The following is a 13,713-nucleotide window of genomic DNA, read 5'->3' as shown; positions in this document are numbered from 1 at the left end:
AACACCATTAACACCCAAAACGTTATTAATATATTATTTTTAATAAGTGTGAACAAACTTTAGAACATATTATCTCAATTTTCATTGGTCAATTAACAGTAAATATTTCAAAGCAAAAAGAAATATTTCTTAAATATTAGTTAAATGTTATTTAGAAAATATTTGTTTCTAATATTTAATTAGCATGAAACAAATACATTCAATAAATACATATACAAACAATAAATATTTGATTTAAATGTCACATAAATATTTACAAGAAATAATTTTATAATATATAAGAATCTGTCGCGTCAACCTATATTAAATATTGCAAACAAAAGATTTCGTAAATATCTCATTTAAATGTAAAATATATATTTTACACAGCTTAATAAAAATGGTTTTTTTAATACATAGAAAATAATTTGCTCTATCAGGCGCTCTGATTCGATATGCTCTATCTCTAGCGGTTTTTAACTAATGAGTTTTTAAAAACTTGTCTTCATCTTACGGCTACTTTACTTTCTAAATATTTCCAAAAATTAGCTTTGAGAACATTTTTATTATTGTTTTTCTTTATTGAATGGACTCTGCTCCAGCAGAATCCAAAGCCTGCTTTTTCTATCTTTGCAGCTAACAAATAAAAAATGAAAATTTGCCTGCTTGTTTTCGCGAATTTGTTATAAAAAATTACAATTATTGTACATTGTTTACGTTGACAGGCAAAATTTCCCCATAGCACTTTTTTGTCCATATTTCGTAGTTAATCAGTGAGAATTATTTTGAATTTGGGAATTTTATTTTGACAATATTGCCAACATTCAGGGTTTGAAGTCAAATCTTTTAGATTTTTAGCATATATAGCAGACTGAAGCCCATCGTCTTCCGCAAATTTGTTTTCAAAAAATTGTAAAAACTTTTCTAAGTCTTTTTCAATCTATTTTTTCTTCCAGACCAGTATTGTCAAATGTCTGATTTAGATATTAAATCATCAACTATTGCGCATAAAGTTAATCAGATTTTGCAGCTAAATGGTATCAAGTGGCAAAATTTGTGACCACCATTTACTTGAAAAATCCTGTTGGTTGCTTTGGCTTAACTATAATCACTCAAAATTTAGCTTAATTTTGCTCCAAATTAAATTTTCAATTGATCTCATTTTCTAACCAGCTTTAATGCAACTGTTAAATCTTAATTTAATTTTACTGAGCCATTGAAAATTCGACTTCGACAAAAAATAACCCTTTCCTTCATTTTTGTAAAGGTTTCAAATACGTACAGTTGCTCCCCAAAATAAGGGACAAAATTTAAGTTAAAGTCGTCATAAACTTTCCATAAGAAATATTTTTGGTGTAATAACTAAGCTATATTTTCTACCTTCGTTTTATTGTCCAAACGACAAATTAATGTGTGAAAGCAGTTGTGGCGCATTTGGTAAAATATTTCATTCACCTGCCATTTCACATTCGCCATCCTGAGGAAGAAAAATTGAACGTGATTGTGCGCGTTTCTTCAACAGCAGTTTTGTTTGTTTGGCTCCCGATTCACAGATGGCAGCGAAGGTCGGGATAGAAAAAAATTAATTTTCAATAGAGTTAAATTGTGAAACATTAAAAGTACTTATTAATAGAAATTTATAAAAATTATGTAAATTAATAACATTTTTCTGCTACATTTTTTTTTGGAAAGTGCCCTTCTTGACTTTAATCCTCCAATGCTTCTTGCACTTTTAATAAAATACTCGGTTTTAGAAAAGTCTTTTTTGGCAAAATTTCCAACCGAAAAACCCACAACAGCAAATGAGGTAAGTGAAAGATATGAAGGTCAAAAGGAACAATCAAAGCAACTAAAAATTCACTAAATACCTACGAAGAATAACAAATCAAATTAAATAATTAATTTTATTTATTGATACAGAGGGCAGGTTGATGCACTTCATTTTTGCAGACGGTAGGTGATTTGTGTAAGATCAATAATTTTACGTCCAGACCATGTAAAACACGGCTGATATATTTCCGCGTTCTATATTTCCGTAATATCTTATCTGGTTCGATGAAAATTAATTTTAAACTGCATAATGCCCGGTTATCTATCTAATAACAGTAGATAGATACGGGTTAGCGTACAGTGTGCATAACAAGCAGTAGGTAAATGTTGCCAATAAATTTCCCATAAACCAGATCCCGCTTTGTTGGAGTATTACACTGAGATTTATGGTAAACAAATAATTATTAAATAGCGTTCCTTGAGACAAGAGGATGTTCACAGTTGCATCACGAAAACGTTCGTTATTGCTCTTCTCAATGTCTGAAACAATGCGACTTTGGCATCGGAACTTTCCCGATATCCCCCTTCGAGTCGCATTTTTAAAATGGCTCGTAATCTGTAAAAATTTATGTGGTGGAAAGTCGAATTTATTGTCGAAATTTGGATATTTATGGTGAGATTTACCCGCACGGTCGTTTGTTATGCGCTTGCATAAATAACACTCTTGTTCGAAGATATTTGTTTCTGTCACATGAAAGGACATTTTTCGGGTAACATGTTCCACATGTGAATTGGGGCAAGTGTATTATGTCCTAAAATGCCTAAATTTCAAAATTGATTTCTTCATAAAGCTTTAAATTTTGGAGGAAAAATGAGATTTTACTTTGAATGAACACTGCAAGAATTTCCAGTTTAGTGTCGAGCAAATACCAATTTTATTCGATTAATTTTTATGAAAAATTATTAATCTATCAAAATATGAAATAGGTTTTATTGTCATCTGCATCGAAATAGTGAAGAAAAAACGATTACAAATTTATCAATGACTTAGAGCAAGCAAATGACACGACGTCTAAAGTTTCTGAAGACAATAGCAATTCATTATTAAAAATATACCATTTTGAAAGAGTTTAGACAACATTTTTGCTACAACCGCCCACTGGACAATTCATTCTAAAGGTTTATAGCAAAAATAATCTGAAAAAAAGTGGCTGAAATCAGTAGATTTGAAAACGAAATAAATGACTATAAAAAAATTGAAAAACTCAAATCAGAATGGGGATCAGGGACCCGGACCGGAACCGATATGGACCCAAAACCGGAACGGAACCGATTTTTTTTGAACCGTAACGAAACCCATATTTGATATTAACACACTCTTAGGTATATAGTATTATATACAATATTTTATTTCGGTTTTTTCGGTTCTGCTTGTAACGTTTGAATTTTCGAGAAACAATTATTTGTGAGGACCAACCGACTTTTCAATCGAAAAGAACAAAGACCATACGTGAATACACTATTTTTAAAATTATTTTTTAATTTGAATTATTTTAGTTTTTCGATCACCAACAAAGAAACATTTGAAATTGAAATGTTGGACAAAAACAACTCCTTAAAAGATGGTGAAGACATGAACCAGGAAGAACAATGCTTAAACGAAAATAGGAGTGAAAGAAGAGGAATTGACGAAGTTGTGGACCTGGGTGAAAACGGAAAGAAGAGAAAAGCGCTAAAGTCAGATAATTCATTGACAAATCACTTTTCAAAAATACAACGATTAAATTAATTATTGTATGGGAGTCTTTATTGCAATGTTGTTCCATTTAATGTTACCTGAATTTCAATCCTTGTGTGGGGTTGCTAGTCCTCCTACACTCCTACCCCCTACCATACAACCCACCGAAGTACCGTATGAAGCAGTGGATCGTTTGCGCATCTTTTATCTTGTATAATACAACAAGCAAAGAAAGTGGGAGTGAGATTCCTAATTAGAGTATCATTGTCCTCGTTCGTTGTTATATATAAATTTTCGAGCCGAAATGAACCGAACAAAAACCGGAACCGGAACGGAACCGAATTGGAAATTATTTTCTAAACCGGAACCGTAACGAAACCGAAATTTTAAATTTTGCCTTGGATCGAAACCGGAACGGAACAGTAATTTCGTTTCGGTCCGAGTCCTTGATGGGGATTGTCTATTTTTTATAAATGCAGAGTTCAATATGAGCCAATTGCGTGGATTGTCCTCCCACTTGACCAGATTTGTGGACTGTGGATTTGGTTCAAAACCCGAAGATTTAATCCATTCATCCAGGATTAAATTTTGGATTCTCAGGATAAAATTTCTCTAATCAGTCTCTTCACTTTTGTTTAGTTTTCACGATTGAAAGAAAGAAACCAAGGCGAACATTTTCAATTTTCAGCTGCTGAGCAGGCAAAAAAATTTGGATGCTCAAAAATAATTGTGAGAACTTTTCCTTTAAAATCAGTTTTCTTGCAGACAGATTAGTGCCTCAAATCTGTAAATTTGTATTAATTTCGGTTTAGATTTACCAACTTAGAAGATTGATACTAAAATATTCTATCAGAAAACTGAATTTTAAATACAGGGTGATTCAAAATTGGCGTCATTCCTCTGGAGGTGTTGTCTGGCGGTGTTTTAGGAGTACAGAAAAAATAGTAAAAAAAATTAATTGGTATTAAAAACTGAGAAATTTGCAAAAAACTTTATTACAAAAACGGCAGCAGTGTTTTTCAAGGTAATCTGCCTAATTAATATTACGTAAATACCTATTGCTTCGTAATTATTTAAAACTCCGGTAACCATGGATAAATAGAGAAAGTGACAATAAGATAGACAAGGATAAACGGTAAATTAAACAGGAATCGTTGAATGACGGAACCTATTTGAAAACTCATAACCTCGCATTATTAATTTGTTTACAAATTACAAAAACATACATTTGAGTCTGTAACTCCAAACAAGTGCCTCTGTAATCACCTTATGCACTCTTCTCGAGCAGCTTCTCGTATTCGGTTAATTAATTCCTGCTCAATTTATACCTGTGTTCAGTAATCCATTGGTTTAATGTGAATCTTACATACGTGGTAGGAATGTAGGCGACATTTATTGGGTGCCTGGGAAAGTATCAGTTGTTGTGCAATGTTGTGAGTGCCCCTGGAAGGCTCTGCTGCAATTATGTCCAATACTTGTTCCTCTCTGTCTGGAAATTGAACATCAATTGTCGTCCACTATCCTCGTCCTTTGCTGGCGTGAGTTCTTTCAGCTTCCGCTATGTTACTGGAATAAAGGAAATTCAAGGTAAGTCACAGTTTGACCAATTATTGTTATTATTTACAAGGGCTATCCACCTGTAACTATCTGTTAATGACAAAAAACATCAGTGCCGCTTTTACTTTTCATCGATAAATTATAGAAGAGAACTTTTTTAATATCAAAAATGTTCGTAATTTGAAGCAAATATAGTAATTTTTGTTTTTGAATGCTTAAGTATTCCAATATGCTTCAAATTAACCATGGAACATTTTCAAAATAATGCTTCATAACAAAGTTGAAATTCGAGTTTCAACTGTTAATATCTTAGAAATTATCGGAAAAAAAATTCCAATATTTTTCTCGTACCTTCCAAGTGAGCCCCTATTACCCCTTAAAAGGAATGACGCCAATTTTGAATCACCCTGTATATTCAGTCACTTCATTTAGCTCCTTATTAACATAAATTTATTGAAACTTCTCACAGTTACTAAAAAAATGCGTATTTGAATCAGTTATAAGTAGATACTGCACACATTTGGTGCTCGTTATAACACGAACCATACACAGATGGAGTATAAAATATTTTTTCTATTGATCATAAAACTAATGTTTATAATTTTCATAATGCAGGTACAGTTATTTGGCACGAAACTTTTGAAAAAATAAACAGTTTCCGTTAAAGTGCATGTTCGAATTACATGCGGAGCAGAGATATTTTCAAATTTACTGCATCAAGGAAACCAGAAGTCAATAAATAGTCGAGTAATTTCTCATTTTTATCCGGTTTATTTTTGGAATTTCAACAAGCATCGATTTTTTTCGATGCCTGTTGAATAGAATTGATTTAATTTTCTGATAAGTTTCTGGAAGCAGTGTGGTCGTCTGATTTTTGATGCACAGCATTCGACCATGACACACTAAAAATTCAGCTAAAAGCCAAAAATCCCATTAACGAATGATAAAATAAATGGCTTAAATGTTTATGACAGATGCATGTGTTGATGAATGAGAAGCTTTCAGCAGCGGCTCCGGTTCTGAATTATTGGTACTGCTTCTCCAGTCCGCATTGAATTATCAATTTCATTGCCAATAACAGTCATTGCTTGAGTAATGGGTTTTCGGACAAAAACTTTTTTTATTTACATGTTTTGTCGACATTTATTTCACTTTGAAGCAGGCAATTAATCAGCAAAAACGCCTTTTGAATCAATTCAAAACCTTGAAATTGTGGCTCAAAACAGTTAAGGCGATAGATTTCCGTGCGATGGTTTAGGAGTATTTTCGAGGCGATTTGATGCAAATTAGAAAATACAAAAACAAACCGTTTCGCCACGAACCTCGGGGTAAAGAAATGCATTAAAAGGCTTATAAATAGTTTAGCTGTCTAAATTTATCGCAAATGGCGAATCATCCGATGGCGTCAAGCCTGACGGTCAAGTTCTCCGACTTTCTCAGATACGCCAACAATTTGCTTTTTTTGTTTATATTTGGAATATCAAAATGGAAATTTGAAAACAATTTTTCAAAAATTTTTGATCCTTTCACTTCGCCGTTGATAATAATAGTTTAATTGTTACGAGCTTCGGACTCTTCTTGCATCAAAAAGCGCAAGTAATGTAAATTTCGAAGCAAGGAAAAGAAAAAACAAATCGCGAAAATAAGTGTAAAAATATTATTAAATCGGCAAAAGGAAAATGTATCAGCATTTACAGCTTATATTCGTTACAGCGATCATTTTTCAATGTTTCTACTGAAATTCCTTCTGTCTTTTCTATTCTTTATGGAGCGTATCATTTTATTATATTACTAAAGAAAATACAAAATCTATTTTGAATATAAAATAGTAAACATACAAAGAGATAAAATGGATGGAAAAATTCGCGAATCTACTTGCTAAAAAAGTCAGACATTTTAAGCAAAATGAGTTTTTTTCAAAAATTTTAACACCCTGAAACTTGGAAATTTTCGACAAGAAGCAGTTAATTATAATCATTCTTTAGATAGCAAAATACATGTGTTCTAACGGTTTAACACATTTTATAAATTAATTCCACTAGTCAAATAGTAATAAATTTGTCAAAGGTGGAACGCGTGTTTAAGGGCGGTCGCTTCGAAAAAATCACAAACATTTCCATTTCGAACAAATTTTTTCAGAACCTGCCCAGACCTAGAAGAATATTTTCTCCATCGGTCACTGTTAGCTGCTTTACTCTATTCTTAGTGATTTTAGAGTACAACATTTTTGCAAGCAGACTCGCAAGTTCACGAGCTGACGTTTCAAAAAACATCTCAAAAATTGCCGGTTAGAGCTAAGTTTTCCAAAAATTTCGTCCATAGACAAAGGGACCAGCTCTATCGAACGCTTCAGCTCAGATTGCTCCATCTTAAGCATTTTTAGAGAAATTAATTTGTGAAACGTGGTCAGTATGCGCTTTAAAATTTTTCGAAATATAATTTGTTACAGGTAATTAAAAACAAAATTTCGGCCATCGGAAATTTTTTTGCTTTTTTGTTAGCTGCTGTTCGGTTTATTCTGTGTCTAGTGGTTTTCGAGTAATGAGTTTCTGAAAACTGGCATGCGTGTTCTTGAGCCGTCGTTTGAAAAAAATCGCCAAAATCTTCTGTTTAGAACTTATTTTTTCAGAACCTGGTCAGATATAGAGAACATTTTTTCTCAAAAGAGATAGACTTTCGAGGCCATTCCTTGAAACTAATGGGTTTTTCGGGTTTTTAGGCCGTCGTTGGGTAGAATTTCTTCTTGACGTTTCGCAAGCACGAGTGGCTTGCATCTTCAGAAGTGGTTTGCCTTCAAGCAAATAAGCATTTGAGCTGAATTTGCTCTGGAGGACGGACTGGAGAGGAAGAATTTAGTCTTAACGTGACCGGCATGCTGTTTCGGAACATGACCGGCATAAATTTCATCATTAAAAACAAGTTTTTTTTCTAGCAGAATTTTTTTTCAAAATTTTGATTGAAATTGAAAATTTTTTAGTCAGAAAATTTTTTCAAAATTTGTATACATATAGAAACCCATTTGCTCTATCGGTAGACCCTGTTAGAGTTTCTTTAGTTCTAGCGGCGTTCCCAAAAACATCCCAAGGCTTTTGTTTTATCATAAAAAAAATTTTTTTAAATTTGTCAAAAATTTTTCGTCGCAGGCAATTTTTTGAAAATTTTTGCACATATAGAAAATCATTTGCTCTGCCGGGAGATACTGTTTACGGATCTTTCTCTGTCACTAGCGGCTTTTGAGCAATATTTCTTTGAATTTGGGCCTACATTTATGCCTACTTCATTTTGAAAAAACTCAAAATTTTGCTTTGTAAGCGAAATTTTTGAAATTTTTCACGTTTCTATGACATGGCCTGCAAGTTTACAAGTTTTATTATTTTAAAATAAAACAAACATTTTTCTTAGCCAATTTTTCAAAATGTTCATACATATCGAGAATCGTTAGCTCTATAGGGGGATCCTGTTAAATTTTCTCTATCTCTAGCGTCTTTCAAGCAATAACTTTTTGAATTTCGGCCTACATTTATGGCGACTTTATTTAGAAAAATTTCCAAAAATTCTGCTTTGTATGCGAAATTTTTGAATTTTTTTACGTTTATACGCTACCTCATCTCAACGACGTTCCAAAACCTATTTTACTTTCGTTTTTGAAACGTGGCGTGCAAGTTCAAAACTTTCATACATATTATTTTTTATTTATATTTTATCATTTTTGAATTGTATATACTTTCCTGACTGTTTCAATTCCAAATCAAAATTAATTCCTGGGTTTCAGTCATTTATTGCTCTATTTATCTATTAAAATACGTTTCGGTATATTTTTCCACCATCATCAGTTTTTATGTGTAGCGTTGTTGCTGCTTTAAGCCTTGGCATACATTTTTTTTATCCGCCATGCCATACTCCCAAGCATTATCCTTCATTGTATATACTTTCCTGACTGTGTTTCAATTCCAAATCAAAATGAATTCCTGGGTTTCAGTCATTTATTGTCTCTATTTATCAATTAAATTACGTATTTTAATTGATAAATAGAGACAATAAATGACTGAAACCCAGGAATTCATTTTGCTCATTTTTAAATAAAACAAACGTTTTTCTAAGCACCCGGTTTTTGCAAAATGTTTATACATATGAAGAATCGTTTGCTCTAGCGGGAGATGTCGTTAGATTTTCTCTATCTCTAGTGGTTTTCGAGTAATACATTTCTGAATTTTGGCTTGCGTTTATGGCGACATCATGTTCAAAAATTCCCAATTTTTTTTTATTTCAAAGCAAAAATTTCAAATTTTTTTTACGTTTACAGACTACTTTCTTCTCAACCATGATCCAAATCCTGCTTTTCCCACCTCGTATGATTTGCAAATGACAAATTTGTAAGTGTGTTTTGGAGACTTTGTTGTCAAGAAAATCCCAAAAATCAGCTCTGAAAGTAAATATTTGCCCATTGGTCACATTAGTGGACAAAATACTCCTCTATCAGGGTCCATGGCCTATATTTATCTATCTCCCAGAGTTAAATTAACAGTAACATTTTTTTAATTTGACCTGCCTGCTTGTTTGGGCAACGTTCTATTGAAAAAATCATCGAAATTGAGGGTTATGAGTAAAATCTTTCATATTTTCACCATCTATAGCAAATAGGACTCAAAATTCCTTTTTTCTACCGCAAGAACTTTGCTAGTAAACATTAAAAAAAAAACAGAAAATTTGTCGGCGTTTTTCGGCAAATTCGTTTAAAATTTAAATAAATTGTTTTTGCATCCAATTTTTCAAAAATTCTACTTATAAAAAACCTATTTTGCTCTCTCAGATACTTCCATCTCCTCTTATCTACCTTCGGAATTTTTGAAAATTTACCAGCTTGTTTGGGCAACTTCATTTGCAAACATTTTTCGAAAATCAGTTTTGCGCGCAGTGTTTATGAAATTTTTGATAATGTTAGGGCAGACCCATCATTGTTCATTAATTTCGTTATTATTTATCTTTTCCGATGTTTGTTCTTAGCGACTATATCCAAAAACGTATTTGCACTTAACAAAGTCCCCTTAGAAACATTTGCAATAAAACAGTGCTTTTCTAGCTCTTTTTTAGTTTCATTTTAATATAAAAAACCCTGCACGGACTCTTGTCGGGAAAATGCGGAAAGCACAGGAGCCAAAATCGTGTGATTAACACAGTAAAAATTTATTATTGGCGAAATCCGGAATTCTATTAATGAAAATGGAAATCCGGAATTGAATAATTGACTATTGAGTAGAACAAGGACGTTTAACTGAAGCATATATAAGAACAAGATGAAAGCAAATCCTTCCACTCCACTGTGAGCATGTTCCATCTCTTTCCAATGCACCCGTTTAGATTTCCACCTTGTCCAGCTCGAGGACGCAATTGCAAAGGCTTGGAATGATCGTCACATGAAGATTTTTGACTGGACTAACAACGGCGCGTTTTCTGGACTATTTGAACACTTTAGTGCCAATTAGTTACGCGACTTTAATAGTTCTCTCACGCAACCGGAGACACCTTTGCGCAACTCTCGATTTTGCTCTTTTATTAGGCTAAATATATCTTCTGTTGTACGCCGACTGTTTAGATAGAATCTATTATAATTTGCATAATGACATAAAGGCGGTGATATATACGAGTCATTTTGGCGCTCGTGGTGTCCATCCGAACAGTTTCTTTCGATTTCAATTTTATTTTAACAATAAACCGCCTGATGCATAGACCCACAAATGGATGATTTTTTCCCATCAAAATCCCTGTATATTTTAATGCATCCAAAAAAACTTTTTGCGATTTTATTCATTGTCTATTATACAAGATGTTCTAGAAAACGCGCCGTTTATCAAATTTTAGAAAATTCACTGGAATGAGAGAGTAAATGAGAGTATCTAAAAAGCTACAGGGTGTCGAATTTCCTTTTGACTGAAGTATTTCTTTGAATGCCCTGTATATTTTGATTGAGTCGTTAAGCTACTATTTGGTGTGAGCATGTTTATCAGATTTTTGGCTTTTGTAAGATTGGTTCAATTCAAAGGCATCAGGCATTTTGTGTTTTTCCACAGTTAAATGTTGCACAAGTAGGGCAAAAGCACAATAAATTATTCATACAAAGCGAAGAACAAAAGCAAGATGAACCAACAGTAGAACCTGACCTAAATTTGCGAAAATCCACTTGACTCATTAATTTATGCAAAATTAAGCTGCCACAATGATGCATGAGATCTGGTTCACATAACCACCAGGCAAGAGTTCAATAATGTTTTCTTCGGCTAATTTATGGCTATTTTTACAACGCGACCGAAAACGTAAACTGTTGGTTTTCGGTAACAGCCAGAAAAGTGAGAATTTATCGCCTTCCTTATACGAGTAATAATTACGGAGTTTTTGGCTGGGATGTTGTTGATACGTTACGTCTGAATTAACCGAAACGGCCTTAGGCCCCATTCGTTTTTTCGCTGCAATGTCATAAATATTTAAAAGGCAAATTTTGAAATGTAAATGTTTAACCTTTGTAAGACAGTTACAATCATTTAAGCGCGTGGGTAATTATTGCCTGTCAATAAAATATTACATGCTCTTTCCGTTTACTGGGTGATTCAACAATTGGCGCATTTTTCCAGGTGGACAACCAAAAGCTTCTGCATAAAAAGTTATTTTTTGCCTCTTTAAATCACGTTTCTCAGCACATAATGCTAATTAATACGTTTCGTTTCCTAATTAACCTCAAGATAGATTCTACAAAAAACCCTGCTCTGACCAGAAAAGCTTGAGTCTTAGTGCGATTTAATCAGCTCAATTGCAACAGGTTGGATGATGAAATTTATATGAAAAGCTGTAGATATTTAAGCCCAAAGACTTGTCTATTTCTTTTAGGTGGTTTTGTTCTCATTTTCTTTGCTTTCTCAGAAAACTTGCATTTGGAGCCTTGAGCTTTGACTTGAAGTTACATTCAATTTAACATTTTGTTCATGCTGAAATAAACCAACAATTCAACTCAAGTTTCTGCAGAATCTTAAAAACCCAGGCATATTTGTCAAATTGCACAAAATTAAATCAATTTCAGTTCTCCCTGTAAAACGATAGAAATAATAATATATAAGAAGCGAGCGATAAAGTTATTTTAAATTTATTGAACAAATCCGACATTTATGGTCTAATGAACGTTGTATATAATAGGAGATTTAGATGATTTCATGAATTTATCGACGTTTATATTCAGCCTGAGATTTAAAATACGTTTTACTGTATGTGTGTGATACGACTAAACTCTCTAAAGCCATTTAAATATTTGCTGGCGATTTGTGGCGTCAACATCCTTTCACTGTGATTATGATTAGTTGGCTCCTCTGGGAAACTAAAACGTTCGAGCAGCCGAATTTGAATATTGAAATTAATAAAAGTTCGTGAAAATATTTGTCGATTATTTATTTTGTGTTAAAAAGCAATTTCGCCGTTTATTAAAGCTTTTTCTCCATTTACGAAGACAATTTTATATTTAGTTATGTTATTTATTAGATCTAAATTCAGCATTGAGTTGCAGATTTCTCGGTTTCGTTTTTTAAAAGTTGTAGTAAATTGCGTTGCAAAAATGCGGAATTTGAGAGTACAAAATATTCAAAACTCCAAGCAAGTGAAACTGAATTTTTGAAAGCTCTATTTTCCTTAAAAACCATTTCAACATATATTCAGTATAAGTGCAAATGCTTTATTTTTGTGTTTGTTTTTTTTTTAATTCTCTACTAATAGTGAGATCATAAATGGATAAACTTGATTGTTGCTTCAAATGAATTTTAATTAAAATTTTCCATCGGTTTTCTCTTTTGCATTTTATCGCTTGATTGGATTTGCTGGCTTTTGTCTCAATCAGCGATTTTTTCGTTCTTATTTTTTGCGACTTTTCAATGTTTTCTATCGGTTTACTCCCATTCTCCATTAATATTACCCATCCTCCATTAATAAGTCTTGCGAAGGGGAATTTATTCATCATCTGTCTGATTTAACTCACATTTTATCTGAAATTAATATACCCTATGCAAGACATTGATTTTTACTATTAATTCGCGGATAATAAAATCTTCATTATTGATTTTTACTCCAAAAAGGTATTAAATATTCATTTTTTTATAAGTTAAAACATAGAAAACAGTTAATTCGTTTTGGCAATTTTTTTTCAAAATAGTGTAAAAAAGTCCTTTTTTCACTATTTCTAATTGACGAAAATAAAAAATTAATTCGTAAACAACTGCAAAGCATCAAAAAACATCGAATTTTTGGCAAATAGCAATATAAAATGTTATTGTTTATTTAATATTTTTATTAGTTTGCCAATAATTGCGGTTTTTTGACGTTTGCTTGCCCCATTTCCTCCAAATGAAGAGTTGGTATGATAAATACAACTTTAAATTACTGGTAAATATTTATTTTAGACTCGTTTAGACTAGTTTTTAAATTCCTTTTCAACAAAAAAATGAAAATTTTAATAGTTAAATATCTAACAATGATTTCAACAATTGCAAAACTTTACAAAACAAAAATTACGCACTTTGAACATTAATGCAACGTTTGAGTAAAAACGTTTACAAAAATCTTCAAAAGTAACGTTTCTATAAAGCTTCTTCATAACGTTCTTCTACTAACATTTTGTAACATTTCTGAAGCTGCAG

This window comes from Dendroctonus ponderosae, unplaced genomic scaffold, assembly GCF_020466585.1.
Source record: "Dendroctonus ponderosae isolate FM_Combo_2020 unplaced genomic scaffold, Dpon_F_20191213v2 Dpon_F_20191213_1, whole genome shotgun sequence".
Classification (NCBI taxonomy): domain Eukaryota; kingdom Metazoa; phylum Arthropoda; class Insecta; order Coleoptera; family Curculionidae; genus Dendroctonus; species Dendroctonus ponderosae.
Note: the sequence above shows the minus strand (reverse complement) of the source record.